This window comes from Serinus canaria, chromosome 11, assembly GCF_022539315.1.
Source record: "Serinus canaria isolate serCan28SL12 chromosome 11, serCan2020, whole genome shotgun sequence".
Lineage (NCBI taxonomy): Eukaryota > Metazoa > Chordata > Aves > Passeriformes > Fringillidae > Serinus > Serinus canaria.
The window spans coordinates 6879067-6894413 of record NC_066325.1 but is presented as its reverse complement, the minus strand read 5'-3'; positions in this window follow the sequence as shown (position 1 = coordinate 6894413).

Here is a 15347-nt window from a genome sequence, read left to right as displayed (position 1 = left end):
ATGAAGCTTAATTTTTGAACTTAGATGCTTTTTTTGGTTTTGGTGGGGCTTTTTTGATTTTTTTTCTCCTCTTTAATGCCACACTTGCTGAGGTTTGGAGCAGGAAACTATTTCAGAGGCAGATGTTCAAACCCAGTGAACGTTTTCCCCTTCCCACTTGGGACATGGTGCTGCATTTGAAGAATAAGAGGGAAAGATGTTCTTGTTCCTCTATATTTTATCTTTAGGGTGGTTCAATTTCTGCACTGAGAAAGGGATTTGAGGGTGCCTGAGTACTGTTGAATGGACATAATTCTGCAAGCTGCAGTGCACTCATTTCCCATTGATTTTATCAGCAGTTGGGACCACTGTGGCCTTTGAAGCCAAATTATGCAAAGCCTGTTGGGAGGCTGGCTGGAGGAGGGAAGGTGGTGTAAGGAATCCAACCTGTTTACTCTGTGTGACTCAGTGACAGGCAAGGGGTCAGAACAGGGAATTGGAAATGAACTGAACAGAAAAGGAAAGGCTCCTTGATTTAGGATTGCAAAAAAACTTGTCCTCCTTGTGGACACCTGAGAATTTAGTCTTCAAACAAGGGACAAACATCTGACACTGAAAACAACTTGCTGCTTGTGATTTTTTTTTTTTTTAGTAGAAGAATCTATCATGATAGACAAGTCTAGAAGAGTCAGGGGAGGTTGTTAGGAAGACAAGTACCTAAGGATGACATTTTATTTCTGATTTGCAGTTGGGAAAAGGAGGATCCCCTTTGTGCCTTGGCTTTGGGCTGTAGCTGCCTCTTGCTTGGGGGCTGCTGCCTCTGCCACGCTCAGCCAGGAGGGAATGGAACCAAACCTGCTCCTGCTCCAGCTGCTCTGGCACCAGGAACCTGACAAAACCTCTGCCCATCAGAACCAAAATAACTTCCTGCTTATGGGGCTTCTTCAGACTGCACTCCTTGGCATTGTATTGCTATTAATAGTTCACCTCCTGGTGTCATCACCCCAATTTCCTGCACAGCAGGCTTTTCACCAAATATACCTACTGAGAGTAAGTGTCACTTTACTTTTGCTGTTCAGGCTGGCAATTAGCAGCACTCTTGGAAGCAGATGTGTCTCTGTGTGTATTTATATATCACATATCTATTCTCACCATGTAATATATATTTTTTATATGACAAAACACACACTTGCCTCTTTCATTTTTAATTAAATAAATGTATATTTGTGATCTATATTTAAATATTTCCTATTTGTGTTGTGTCCCCCTTGATCCCTATCAGTGTTGAATAATCTATTTTATCATGAAATCAATCTATTTAGGTTTATTTTTAAAGTTAGGTATTTAGGTCTTTTAGTAGTCTCTGACAAGGAAGCTTGCCTATGCATTTTTATTAATGTCAGGCTGAAAATTGAAGTGATTTTAATATATGTTTTAATTGTGTGTAAATTTAAATTTAAAAATTTAAAAAAACAGCTTAGGAGGCAAATAAGGATAAGATTCAGTGGTAACTGTTAAATTAATCTCAAAATGCATCTTCTTTCTGATGAGGTTTGTAAGTAAAAGAAATGCCATTGCCAGTGCATCATGTTTCATTGGCTGAGGCAGTAAGTGGGGAACTTCTGATAAAAACCAAAGGGACTTTTTCCTTTTTGCTTCCTGATTATTAGAGAAAAACACCTTTAATTTTCTTTAGAGCTATCTGCTCTTAACTTTTAGTGCCAGGTATTGTAGCAGTCTGTTATGTTGGTTCAGGAATATTTATCAGTTTGATTCAATTGAACTGCCCTTTCCAGATGAAGTCCTAAAGAATAATCTGTGACATGCCAGAAGCTTGTGAGAGCATCAGTGTACAGCAGGGCAGAGCTGCAGAGTAGGAACCAGCTGGGCAACAGTGTCCCCTCCAGTCTTTCAGGTTTTCTATAGGAGGATTTAGTGCTCTCTAGATTGTCTGAGTTCTTATCAGCATGGCTGATAAATTACCCACTGTATCAATCCGTGAAAATTTGCAGGATCTCTGCAAATGACAGGAATATCAGAAGTGACAGATAATTTATTTGGTGTGGTTGTTAACTGGACATGAAGTCACTGTGAGCAATAAGCAGAGCACTTTCTTGTCTCTGACAGTGAAATACTGGCTTTAAACCTCATCAGCCTTCAAGGTTTCTGCCTACAATGCTCTGTAAAAACAAATTGTTTAATATTCTGTGGGAGCTCTGGCAGCTGTGCTGGCCAGACACAAAACTGAGTTTTCTTTTATTCTCCATTAATAGCTGAGCCCTGTGTGAAGGTGCAGAGGGGGCTGAACAATTCCATGTGCTGCACTGGCCACATGAAGAGAGCTGTGCTCGCTGATGCCTTGGGAAGACTGGCCTAGAACAGAGACTGGGCAGAGTTACAGAATAAAGCAGGGATTTACTAAAAGGCCTCAATGGATGCTCCTTGGGCAGCACCAGAGCCCAGCCAGGGCTGCACCCAAGATGACCCAAAATGGTCCCAAAATGCACAACTGCTCACAGGGTCTGACACCTTGATCAGCTCTGCTCCATTTGCACCTTGCAGTTCATTGTCCCACCCTTGTTTTTCTCTCTCCAGCCCACGGGGTTTGTGCTCCTGGGCTGAGATTTGGGTCATTTGTCCTGGGTGCCCAGCTAGAGAAGGAATTGTTTTGTCTTCCTGCTCTGTGCAGAGAGCTCACCATCCCATAATATGAAGCTCAGACTAAAGCAATGTTCACACTAAAGCAGTAGAGAATCTGAAAAATATAAAAACTAAAGGGCATCACACCTGGGTGCCCTCAGAGCAGTGAGTGGCTCCTGCTGCTGATGTGGCCAGTGCAGAGATTCCCCTGAACACTCACAGGTCCCTCTGGTCCCAGTTACAGCCCCTGTCTCACATCTGCTCCCCTCTGGAGTGTCAAACTCGTGGTGAAAGGGAGAATTTTGCAGCTGGTGGTGTTTGTGCACATTTAAGAAGTCCTTTTAAGCCGTGTCAGCGTTGCACCACTGTCATTTGGCTGAAGAATTTTTTGTTCTTTTCAGTTCTTCACATTGTTTACTGAACTTGGAACCTGCTTCCTCACATTCAAAGGTGCCTTGGATGCTCTTGGAGAGCAAGCATGCCTGCTAGAGCATTGCTAAGCTGCTGTTGAAGAGATACAAAGTGAGATGCCCGTGTAATTGAGACATAAAAAATCAGAAGGAAAGTGCATAAGCCCACTTGGGAATGGATGTTGGTTTGCTTTTTGACAGGGGTTTGTATTTCCCTTCTACTTGACTGTCACAATTAAAATATTCATTACTGTCAAATATACTTTCTTTGCAAATAGCAATTGAATTCTCTCTGGGGCAGTGAGGAACTTTGTTCTTTAAAGTCCAGCAAAGCTTGCACTTTTGGGGCCCTGTAAGCCTGGAGGAAAAACATTGTCATTCAGAAGTCAATTCTGCTCACCCATTAGGAAAGCACATTCACACTAATGGCTCTACAGTCAATCAGTGACAAAGACCTACAGGAAAATGGACTTGTTTCACTCTTCACTGATCTTCCAATTTGATCAATACTATTTTGAATGAACCTTTTTTTTACTTCATCTGTAACATCTCTTTTTACAGCCAGACTGAGTGTGCACCATAAAGCTGAACTGCAATATTGCTAAAAGAGCCAGCCATGTCTTTTACAGGTTGGAGTCCACACCAGAGGCTCAGCTTCATTCAGCCACATGGTTTTATCTCTTTCCAAATGATCTCCTATCATTCTGTGCTACCCTGAGGGAGTAATAATCCTGATCTCTCTGCTGACTCTGAGCTGTTGCTGCTCTCTCTAGCAGAATTTCTCACCATCTACCACAGCTTTCTGTTTGCTTCCAGAGTGTTAGGGAAGCTTTCAGCCTTTTAAATTCTGCTGTTGTGTTCACAGAGTTTAAAAAATAGACTAATGGCTCTGAGCTGAGTTGAACTTTTACCTGTTGCAGGTGCCTGTGGTTTTGAGGGCCACATCCCGTGGTCCCAGGCTGGGACAGAGGCAGGGGTGTCCCTGCAGAGCCTGTGCAGAGGGGGTTTGATTTCCTGTGCCCACCTGCCTCTGCCTGGCTGCAGGGCTCACTCAGTCCACGGGGTCTGTGTGGATGCCACTCAGTTGCTTCTGTAAAGAAAAGCTTCTCCCAGTGTTTCATTTCCTCTCTGCCTTTCACCACTTGATCTAAACACAAGCTAGATTTCCAAGGAGAGGGTAAGAATCTTAAATGAAAATGCCTCTAAATCTGGGTGTCAATTGTGGTTCCATCCAAAGAGTAAATAAGGAGCACAGTGGAGATCAGAGGCTTTTAGCAGAGCAGTTTCCTTATTTTCAGTGTCTTACATTTCATTGGACACATGGCTTCCTGTAAGCTGCGTATTACCACAACAGCAACAAAAACATTTCTGCCCCAGGGAGGAAATTAGTGGGTCTCTTGTGCTGAGATTTCAGTGGTGGAGGATTGCCAGAGATGACCAGGAGATCTAATTCAGATCTTACCCTTCTGCTATAATGAAATGGTTTGTAAGGTGTTTAGAGTGTGTCAAGTTAAGTACAAGGCAGAGGAAACCATGTCTAGAAGATGCTCTACAGCAATATGAAAAGTGATTGACTAATTCATGCCCTAAACAGCTGAGAAGGGGAATGTTACAGCAAAACATTAGTGGAGGCAACAAAAATCTCTGGATGTTGGCAGGAAGAGTTTTGTAGGGATTTTATACCAAAGATGAAATAAGTTTCTGCAACGCTGGGATCAAGAAATGTCCACAAGGCACATACTCTGGAAGCAGAGGGAGGAGTTGCTGTTAGTTGTAAGCAGAATACAAAACTGAAGCAATCTCTGTAAAAAGTGGTTAAGACAGTTCTAATTGGGGTAAAAAAAAAAAAACAAACAAACAACAGAACCAAGATTTCTGCTGCATAGAGTAAGAGAATGTTATAGTCTGGGCAAGTTGGATGGAGAATTGGCTGGATTCCACTCTTCTGGTCCAGAATTTTTCACTGACTTGCTGCATTGCTTCCTCTCTGTAAAATGGTGTAGAACTGATGCCTGTCTTCTGAGGGGCTGTAGCATCTTAGCCTAGCAAATGAATTAGATTCATATGCTCAATGGTGAGCGTAAGTAACTTCTCACTACTCCATGTAAATAACTTCTCAGAGATGCCAGTAGCTTGTATCTGGTGAAATGTGTCTATTCCTTCCTGGGGTCATGGCCAAAATGTTCAGGATCCAGTTGACCCCTAGCAGAACTAAAAATTCAGATGCTATAAATAGCAGAATTATGGAAAATATAAGAGTGTAATTCTGAGAGGATTTAACCAAATCATTGGAGTAATTCTTGTGCTACTCTTCATTAGCAACAGACCATCATCAGAAGGGCCATCTTTTATCTAACACAGGTTATGATGTATCTGCATTTTGTAAAAGTTATCAGTGGGTTTTCAACAGAGATGTCCTGAATTATTTTTATTTTCTCGGTCTCCTACCAATGCAATTCCATTATAAACTGCAAGTATAATGAATATAAAGTCATTAGTTTGAGGAGCATTTAATAGAATAAATGGTAGAAGTATATTTGTAGTTCATATAACTGCTACCATGGAAGGGCCAAAAGTGCAATTTTTTTAATGTATAAAATTTTTTTTGTATATAGCTTATATTTACTCTTTTTTAATCACATAGGAGAGTGAAAGCAAGCTTTGCAAAACCACAGACAAGATGCTCAACCATGTATAGACTTGCACTGTCAGCACACTCTGTTTTGCACTCAATTGTTACTTGTCTCCTACACTTGAAGACAGAGCCTTGCTGTTCTTCCCCCTCTTTTCTTCCCAGTCTGCACAGCTAATGGCACATAGCAACACAGTGCTATCTCATTAAAAATGATAGCATGAAATTTAAGAATAAAATAAGTGTCCCTAACATGTCAATAAAATTAAAGAACATCCTTCCCCTTCTAGATTTTCTTAAGCCCAGGATTTCCTGTGTTCTTTCAGCAGTGCTTTTAATGGGCTTTGAGCTCATCATGTTATATTGCATTGGGATAATCTCCATATGGTGGAGGTCCTGCCAGCCCTACCAGAAGGGCATTGCTATTCCTCAGTAGCTTGGAGATTTTCAACAGAATAGTGGGCCATGAATTTTAAAAATTACAAACATAATCACAATGCTTCCACAATGATGAACTTTTCACAATTAAGGGCGTTGCTTGCAGTGTCTCATCATTTCTGAAGCTATTTTCAGCTGTTACTCTCTTTGTCAAAACTAATCCTTCTGGGGATAATGCATTAAATGAGGGTGAAAATGGGCACCTTCAGCGTGAGTGTGCTGGATTTAAATTCATAATGCATTACCACAATTGTAAAGATATTGCTGAAGAAGTTTTTATCATTTTGTATTTGAGGAGTACTTAAAAAACTATAATTGAACCAACAACCGTGGCATGATTTTAGGAATGTGTGAGAACCAAAGGTCTGATTTCATTCACCCAAAAGGATTCTACCCAAATCCCTGAAGGCCTAATGAAATAATGTCTGCTCAAATCATGCCATAGCATCATGGTATAATGAGCCATAAATTATTCATCATGTTTTTTGTGGAGGGGAAGCCTCTTTAAACTTCAGGGATTTGTATCAGTTTTCAGAAAAGTGCTTTTTTTAAATTGGTACTTGGAATGGTTGCAGTGTTTCCCACATTTATCTTTGGTTTCAGTCATTTGTACCATGGTGTCAGCCTGTTGATACCAGTGAGCTGTTCATAGTCTGACTATTAAATAGCTGTAGCTTGTTAGTAAATTTTTACTCTTGTGATGACAAAGGGAATCGTGGCATGAGCCACAGCTCTTGAAATCCCCAGGGAAGTTCTCACTGCTGTTTTTGGGCTCTGCCTCCTTGACATGGAGTTCAGTGACTCCTCCCAACAGAGCTGCTGGCTGAACTGAAATCACCCCTCAGGAGGAAAAGAGGAGAGGCCAGGCTGGCTCTGCACACCAAATGCAGCTGGGAGATGCTCAGAGTGAGAGCCCAGAGTGCTGCAAACCCTGCATTGTCCAAAAAAACCCCTATTCCAGCCACTTCAAACAGGGCAAGGGAAAAAGAAACAACCCCACCCAAATAAAAGGTGTTAAAGCTCTGCTCTGTGCTCACACGTGTGTGTGCCTTTCACACTAACAGGCAGCTCCATGTGGGCTGGAGGGAGGAATGGGAGAAGGGAGAGGAGCTCCCTGGAATGGGAGAAGGGCTCAGCCTGGCTTCACTGTGCAGTGGGTCCAGGCTGGCCTCCCCAAGCCCTGCCTTGAATACAGTCTAAACTCTGTGTAGTTCTCAGGATAACCCCCAGATTTTAAAGTTTTGCTGGAGTTTCATGCTGTTTATTTTAGTCACTAAAGGTGAGCAGTATCTTTTCAGCATACCTTTTCAGCGTGTAGAATCTCTCCCTATAATGGCACACATGGAAATACATTTCTTTGGCAGGCAGTGAAAATCATGGATAAAAAGAGTACTTCAGAACACCTACTGAACAATCAGAACTCTCCCTTAGACTACTCTTTTTACGGAGCTGTAATTTTACAATCTATGATATTAAAATGGAGTTTGGAAACTACAGTATTTCTGTGTGGAATGTCAGAATGGTAAAAGAAAAATGCTATGCTGAGAACCAAGAATTATCTCAGCTTTCTCAGTTTGGATCCAACTAAATCTATCAAGATAAGTGACAGGTGATTTATACTAACAAGGAATTGTCTGAGAGGAAAAGAGAACTGAAAGAGAATTGAATTGAGATAGACATGAGTGAGGAGAACAAGACACTTGAATTTCTCAGATGTGTCTAAGCATGTCATTGTACAGACGAGAGCTAAGGGAGCAAAAAAAAATCCCTGATCAAGCACAGAGGCAACTACCAAACAGAAACCAGGGAAAAAAACCCTCTGGAGAAACTAATTTAAGTATTCTGGACAAAAGTAGATAATGAGGAATGTACCTTAACACAAGTTTATTCCACTGGCAGCGTTAAAATGTCACCTGTGTATTTACTGAAAGCATTTCTCATCATACTCTGAAACCATAGCTGGTGGAGCTGCAGCTGCTGCAGGAGGAGCCTGGCTTGCAGAGGGGCTGGAGCTGCCTGTGGGGCTGGTGCAGCCAAGCAGCTCTGAGCTCCAAGTGCATCTCCCCTCCCAGATTTCCTGGGAAGAAGAACTATGTAAGAACATCCTGTCCCTTTTTGGGGGTGGCAGTGCTCACAGAGTGCATGGTCTGTGCACAGGGAGCCTTTCTGAGGAGAAAGGCCAACATTGACATAATTTGATTTTTAACTTCTGCTGCTGCAAAAGGAGGATTTGTTCCATGAAACTGAGCTGATGGTTCAGGTGGCAGTAAAGCAGGAGCAGCTTCTGCCTGCTGCAGGAGGAGCAGGGCAGAGAGGAGCCCATGGAGGCAGGATGGAGCTGCTGCTCCCCAGCTGTCACCCCTGGGGAACCCTCCTGGGCAGGGACAGGGCCACCAGGCCACTGGCAGAGGGGATGTGCCATTGCCCCCAGAACAGGGAAGGGACAAAGGGACAGGGGAGTGACCCTGGGGAGCTCAGGGCTCTCAGCTGGACTCACCCCAGGTCTTTAGGGGCTTTAGGCATGGCCTTGGCAACCTGAAATGTACCAGGAAGGGGGTTTAACAATGAGATTTGCTTAGGTTTTCACACCTCCATTTTATGAAAGGCAATGAATGTTCTGCTTGTTGAGAGGTTAAATATAAAAGCTTGTCTCTGGTGCAGCTGCCATTATTCTGTTGCAGTGTACCTTTCTCTTTTTTGAAGTGAAAAATTCATTACTTCAGACCAACTGTTCCTTTTTCCCTTCTTTAACATTTTTAAAATAATCTTTGAAATTCTAGAATAAAAAGCTGGGAAGAAGTGTCAGAGCTGAACAGATCCAGCTCCTACACTGTGGTTCCAGCTCGCATAATTAGATCTTCTAAACTTAATTAAATCTTCTTTTGGTGCTGTTCAGACCTGTCTTCAGCCTTCCATTTGGTTATATAATCAACCTGTATCATTGTTTAATTACATCAACTATGTTGGTTGGCTGAGCTGAAATCAGGTTGCTTACTTGAATACACAGCATTTGAAAGAGAGGGAGAGAGCATTTATTCTCATTTTCTTCCCTGCATGCTCCAGTGTGTGTAGTGTTCACCTGTGCCTGTCTGTTCATTGTTTCCAAGTAATTATTGCAATTTAAGAGCCATTTAATTATAACTCGTTATATTTATTTTATTAATAAGTCAAAAGAGTTTATATTTCTCCAGTCAGTACAATGAATTCTCTTTATGATAACAAGGGAAATTCTCTTTTCAGTAGTGATGGCTGCATTCTGCTAATTTATGTAGCCTAATAGGAATATTTCTTGTAGCAGTCTTTAAAAATAACTTTTTGGGTGCATTGCCAGTGCATTCCAACGCCAGTTACTCACACAATTTGTCTTATTGATGCCACTCTGCTGTGCCTCTGTGAGCATTAAAAATTCTGACTGTCATTGTATAGATGCAGTTAAATGTTAAAACCAGCTGGGAATGTCTCAATCAATTAGTCTGGTGCAAACATTAGATGCAGAACAATAGCAGTGAATTCCATCTTCAGCTTGTGCTGTAACTACCAATGCTTTAGTCCTTATGCAAACTTTCTGAATTTTTAAAAAAGTTTAAGGTGATTATAAGGAAAGCTGACAGGTTTAGGTCTAGAAGTTGGTGTGAGTATCTATTTAACATTCATACTTAGGAGGTCTGTCTAAGAAATAGCAGTATTATGTAATTTGTAGCCTTCTGCATTGCTTACTGTATCAAGGGTCTGTTTTGCAAGTTGAAAAGGAAAGAGAAATCCATTTACTGCCTGGGTAGTTCCATTTGGTGTTTACATGTAGTTTACAGGGAAGGAAATGCATTTTTCTTCCTTCTGGAAGAGCTGACTCTCATATCCATTTGCAGGCTGTGTGTTATCTGCTGAAGCTGGGAGACAGTCAATACTGCCTGTAAAGTGTAGTTTCTATACTGAACTACAATAAATACTCATATTCTGATATTTTCCAAGGATTCTGATGCTGAGCAGCTTTACTGAAGCACAGCAAGTGCTTCACACTCAGTTTCCCAGCAGATTGTTTTCTTTTGAGGCTAATAATTCATCAGGGTGAGCATCTCCCCAGTTCTCAGCCAGAGGGGCTGCTGGTGCCTGGGCAGAGGAGCAGCTGCACTCAGCTCTGGCTGCAGGGCTGGGCAGCTCAGGAGAGCAGGAGAGGGCTGGGCTTCCTTGCTCTGCTGCTCCCACCCCTACCATGGGTGTCCCTGGACACAGGGGTCCTGCATGGAGAGCTGAGCCACATTTGGGTTCTGGTCCTTCCTGAGGAACGTTCCTGGGCTTGTTTGTTCATTTCTGAGGGATCTCAGTGAAAGCATTTCTTTGCTCCAGGTGTTCTGTAATCACTGATGAGTTTTATCCAGTTTTCTGTCACACACTGAGACCATAAATATCCCTTTATGGACCACAGGCCTTTTCCCCAGTACACTGTGTTTGTCAGTGTGCCACCAGGTCTGCAGCAGCAGTGGGAGTGGGACTCTGTCCCTGTGGGCTCCTTCAGACCCTGGTGGATCTGCCACTGGCAGCTCCCTGGGGACAGAAGAGCCTGAGTGGGGCACAGAGCCCTTGGCACTGCCACTGCCTGCCTGTGCCACTGCGCTCCCTCAGCCCTGCTGAGCCTGCCTTTGCTCCTGCCCAGAACCAAACAGGAGGGGAAAACTGAGAAATTACCTTTTCAAAAGTGGCCACTGAAGGCACTTTCTGTTGCTTTTGCTCTAAGCACAGGGAACAAAACCAAGCAGCTTTGAGTGGAACACAGAGATATCAAGAACAGAGAGTTCATGTCCCTTGACCTGCTGACTAGAATACCAGCTATTGAATTAGCCTTTTCTAGTCTTTCCCCCCTTCTTTTCTCTTAGTTTCAACCAGAAGTCCAACCCTCCTCCAGTCAAGAACAGTGTGGAAAGCCCATAAATTTCTGCTCCATCTGTGCCTGCCCCTGCTGGTCCCAGGCTGAGGAGCCCCTGGGGGGAGAGGCTGGGGCTCCTCTTTGTGGAGGCAGTGATGGAGGAGCTTTGCTGCCAGGACAGAAGGGATTTCAGCACCAAGCCTGAAATGCCCCTCAAAACCAGCAGCATCTGCTGGAGTCATCATGATTTCTCTTTCCTAAATGTGGGATGTTGCAGCTCTGTTTCATTGGCTGCAGCCCCTGCACCTCACCTGTGTTTGACCTGCCCCTGCCCCTGTCTGTGACAAAAGCAGAGAATGCAGCTGGAAATTATAGACCCAAATAATCTGCAGAGATCAAAAGAGAAGCCCCCATACAACTGCACAGTGTTGCTATCAAAACTCTGAATCACAGTGATTCTAAAAGAATTTGAATCAGCTTGTAACTTTATTTTCCAGTCTTATCTGATATTGTCTGCTGGAGAAAATACAGGGAAGCTCTGATAACACACACACATGTACATGTAGCTTGAGCAAAGATCAAGGCAACTGCTGAGTATTTGACTGGCAATTATTCAAGCCTTAGGACACCTTTTTCTTGAAAATACACACAAGGGAGAAATGAAAAAAAACCATGATAAATTATTAATTCAAAGGAAATTAACATGCTGTCTGCAAAAAATAATCACTCTGAAATGCAAATATGGCTAGAAGAGTTTAGCTGGTTAGATATGTTATCATTAAAACTATTTATGGAAGTGTATGTTGTCATAAAAGTTAGCTTTGGATACACAGCTGCTTCTGCTTTAATTCTACATGAATTAGGTAAATACAAATTGTGTTGTTTCCTACAAACATTTTAGGCTCTAATTTTATTTTTATTTTGACCTGAATGCTTTTTCTGTTTATATTTGTAATTCTCCAAGGTATAACTAGTGTTTCATCTGCTATACAAATACAGTATTTGCTTATTGCTGAGAAGGAAACCTTTAAATATTTAACAAAATCATGTTATGCTTGCAGAAACAGAGCAGAAAAAGTTTTGTAAATCAAAATGCTGAATAATGTGTTTTTAAGGAATGTGTGATGAGTTATAACTTTTTCTCACATGTGTGTGCTTTGAGTATAATGGTCCTTTGGACCTCATTTATGCTGCAGACTATGGGTAAATCAAGTTACTTTATTTTAATTTTCCCCTTTCTCAACTACTTCTCTGTCTTGCTATTAAAGACTTGCATTTCAAAACCATCCAAGCAATTGTCTTTGACAAATTTTAAACCACAAATACTCACTTAGAAAAGTCAAGGGTGTTTCTAATGATTGGATTTGATTGCCCTGATAATCCTGTTCTGTGGGAGATGCCAGTGGGTATCCCAGGGTGGCTCCAGTCAGTTCTGGAGGAACTCTGTGCCTCTGGAAATAGGAGCAGCCTTCAAACGTGCCACCTTGTGATCCTTGCCTCAACAGAGGCAGCAGCAAGACCTTTTCCAGATAAATCAGGTGTTTTGAAACCTGAGGGTAACCTTTTTTGCATCATTGGTAGATAAAGAAGCTACTGTTGGGTGGTAGTTTTATGGATTGTTGTCATCTGTGCAACAAACTAGCTGCTGATAATTAATAAGATCCGTATTCTTTGGGACAAGAGTACTCACTCATCTTTATTTGTTTGAAATCTGGCTGTTAGAACAGGAGAACTGGTAAAGGGTTGTTCAAGTCCTGGGATTTCAGCTTCAGACAGATCCAAGTAAAATGCAAATGCCACAAAACTGAAGCCAGAAAAGGGAAGTTTTTACAGCAGTGCTCTCAGAACTTGATCTCCTGGCAGTTCACCTGTAGCTCTGTTAAACTCCTTGGCACAGGACTTGTTGGAGGGCTCTGGGTTGCTGTATCATTGGTTACCTTGGAGATCACAGCCACATAAAGGGCTCTGAGAGCACCTGAAGTTCTTATGGCATTGGGTGGATTGACAATTAATCTGACTGAAAGCAAAAGAAATATTTCTTTTATTGCACAAGAAAGATTCCATATGTTTATAAACCTCCAACTTAGTACAAGGAGCCTGTTGAGCAATTTCTGAGTTAAAATTCTGTGTGCTCTGATTGTGATGCTTCTCCAAGGCACTGTTCCTCCAGCTGTGGGGTGTTCCACTTCCTGAGGACTACAGAAAAATGCCAAAGGAACTGGAAACTGGCAGAAAAAGCTGTAAAGTATTCAAATATTCTACCAACTATCTCAGAGTTTGCAGGCAGATGGAAACAGAGCCAAAAGTGAGGTTGTATTTTCAGCAGGTCTGAGAAATTCTGATGGCTGGAATTCTTAAGCAGCTCCTTTCCTCTTTATATTCAGATTGTTAAACAAGGATATTTGAACTTCTTTCTGTGCATGGAAAAACAAAGAGAATCTGATGGATATTTCTATTTTAATTTGAAAGACTACAGTATATCAGGGGAACATGTGGGAAAGAAATATTATGAAAGTGTGTAATCTATTTTAAGCTAACCTACAGTAGTAAGTGAAAATGAGTGGAAAAATAATCGTGGCAGTCTCTGAATCACTTTAACACCAACACTGAGTCACATGTTTTGAAATTGCATATTCTGCCTCACCCACATTCTGCCTCCTTCCTTGTCTGTAGCTGCAGTGAATGTCTGGGTCTGCACCTACTGATGCAGATGAAGGTACTGCCACTTTTACCTTTCAGTAATGATCCCTTTCAAACTCTGGTTCTGTGTTGATCCTTTGCCAAAATTCCTTCCTTTGGTATAATTCATACAGGAGATGCCAAATACTTGCCATTTTGCCTGTGTTTCATTTACCTGGCCTTATTCCATTTTGTTCTTGCAGGTAAATCATTCTGGGAATTATTGGGGGAAAACTGATGTCAATGAAATGCAAAGTCTGGCTTTGCTTTGAATGACTGTTTTTTCATTTTAATTACATTTGCAACCAATTTCTAGTTAAAATGAATACTCAGAATTCTCTCTTATTTTGTGACAATCTCAGTAATTACTTTTCTGGATTTGCTCTTTGGAAAGTTCTGTGTTTGGCTTTCTTTCTCTCACTGCCTCCTTCTCAGGTTTCTGGAGCTCCTGGCTCCATCAGAGATAAATTTCTACCTACAATGTGTTTGTGTCTGTCACTTCTGGCTCATTCATTGTCTTTGTGTTGGGAATAAGGAACACAAAAAGTGAATTCCTTCTGGTGTCTGAGAAGACAGAAATCTTCTCTCTAGTGCAGTTAGCCTTTAAAAAAATGTGGGGGTGGAGGGGCAGGAGGGAGGGATTACTCTGGAAAGCCTCACAGATTATACATCTGCCCCTGTAATTCAAACTGGGACTTAACACAAAACCAGTGAAGTTGATTGAGTAACTTAATAGTGGCAGCATAATCTCCCTTTTTCAGTGAAATGTGTCTTGGAAACCCTCCCTCACTAACCACCCCCTCCTCTTCCAGTGTTTGAATGCTGCTTGCTGTACTTGCCAAATATAAAATGAAACACCTGCATGGTTGTTATGCACAGCTGTATCCATCTGCTGAGCATGCCACTTGCCATTTGCTTTGATTAAGAGCAGGTTAAGAGACTTTAATTAAATGAAGTCCATAATACAGTGAAGCATCCACCTCTGCAGCCTCTTGCCTTGATTATATGTTTCTCTGCTTTTCTCCTTGAAAAAGACAAGCTATTGACTCCAGAAGGGACACAATTTAATGGTAACAATAGATAATGATTTTTCAGTTTAAATATAGAGCACACTGAGGCTGAAACATTGGCTGGGATTCTGTGAAGCCCTGGTTCTTTCTGTAAGGTGTGGGATGGGGCTGACAAACTTCTTGGGAGAGGCAGATGCTGATTGCTGGTTCTGCTGCCATCAGGTAGCACAATCACATTGTACTGGCCCTAGAAAGACAAGAGAAAAGAGATACCTGAGGTGAGACACAGCCCTCAGCCCTTTTTGAGTTGCTCATCATGGATACATGAACCCATCTGTTCTTTGTCTTAACAGGGATCCCAAGGCATAAATGAATAGTGAGGGGAAAACCCTCCTCATTTCTTTTGGTTATGAAATAAGACTGTTTGGTTTGGTTTTTGTTTGGGTTTTTTGTTTGGTTGGTTTTTGTTTTCTACTTTTCCTGAAGCCATGGTTATCTGTGATTAGAATATGAAATATGTTAGGAATTATTCCATGGAAAAGCATGTAAACCAAGAAAATATTGCCTAGAACTCTGTCATAATGGGCACATTTCCCTGTGGGTGCAAAACAGTACTGCAGAGTTACAGCTCTAAATGGCTCTTGAGGGCACTGAGGAGAATGACCCTGGTCCCATCCCAAATGAACATTAGGGCACCC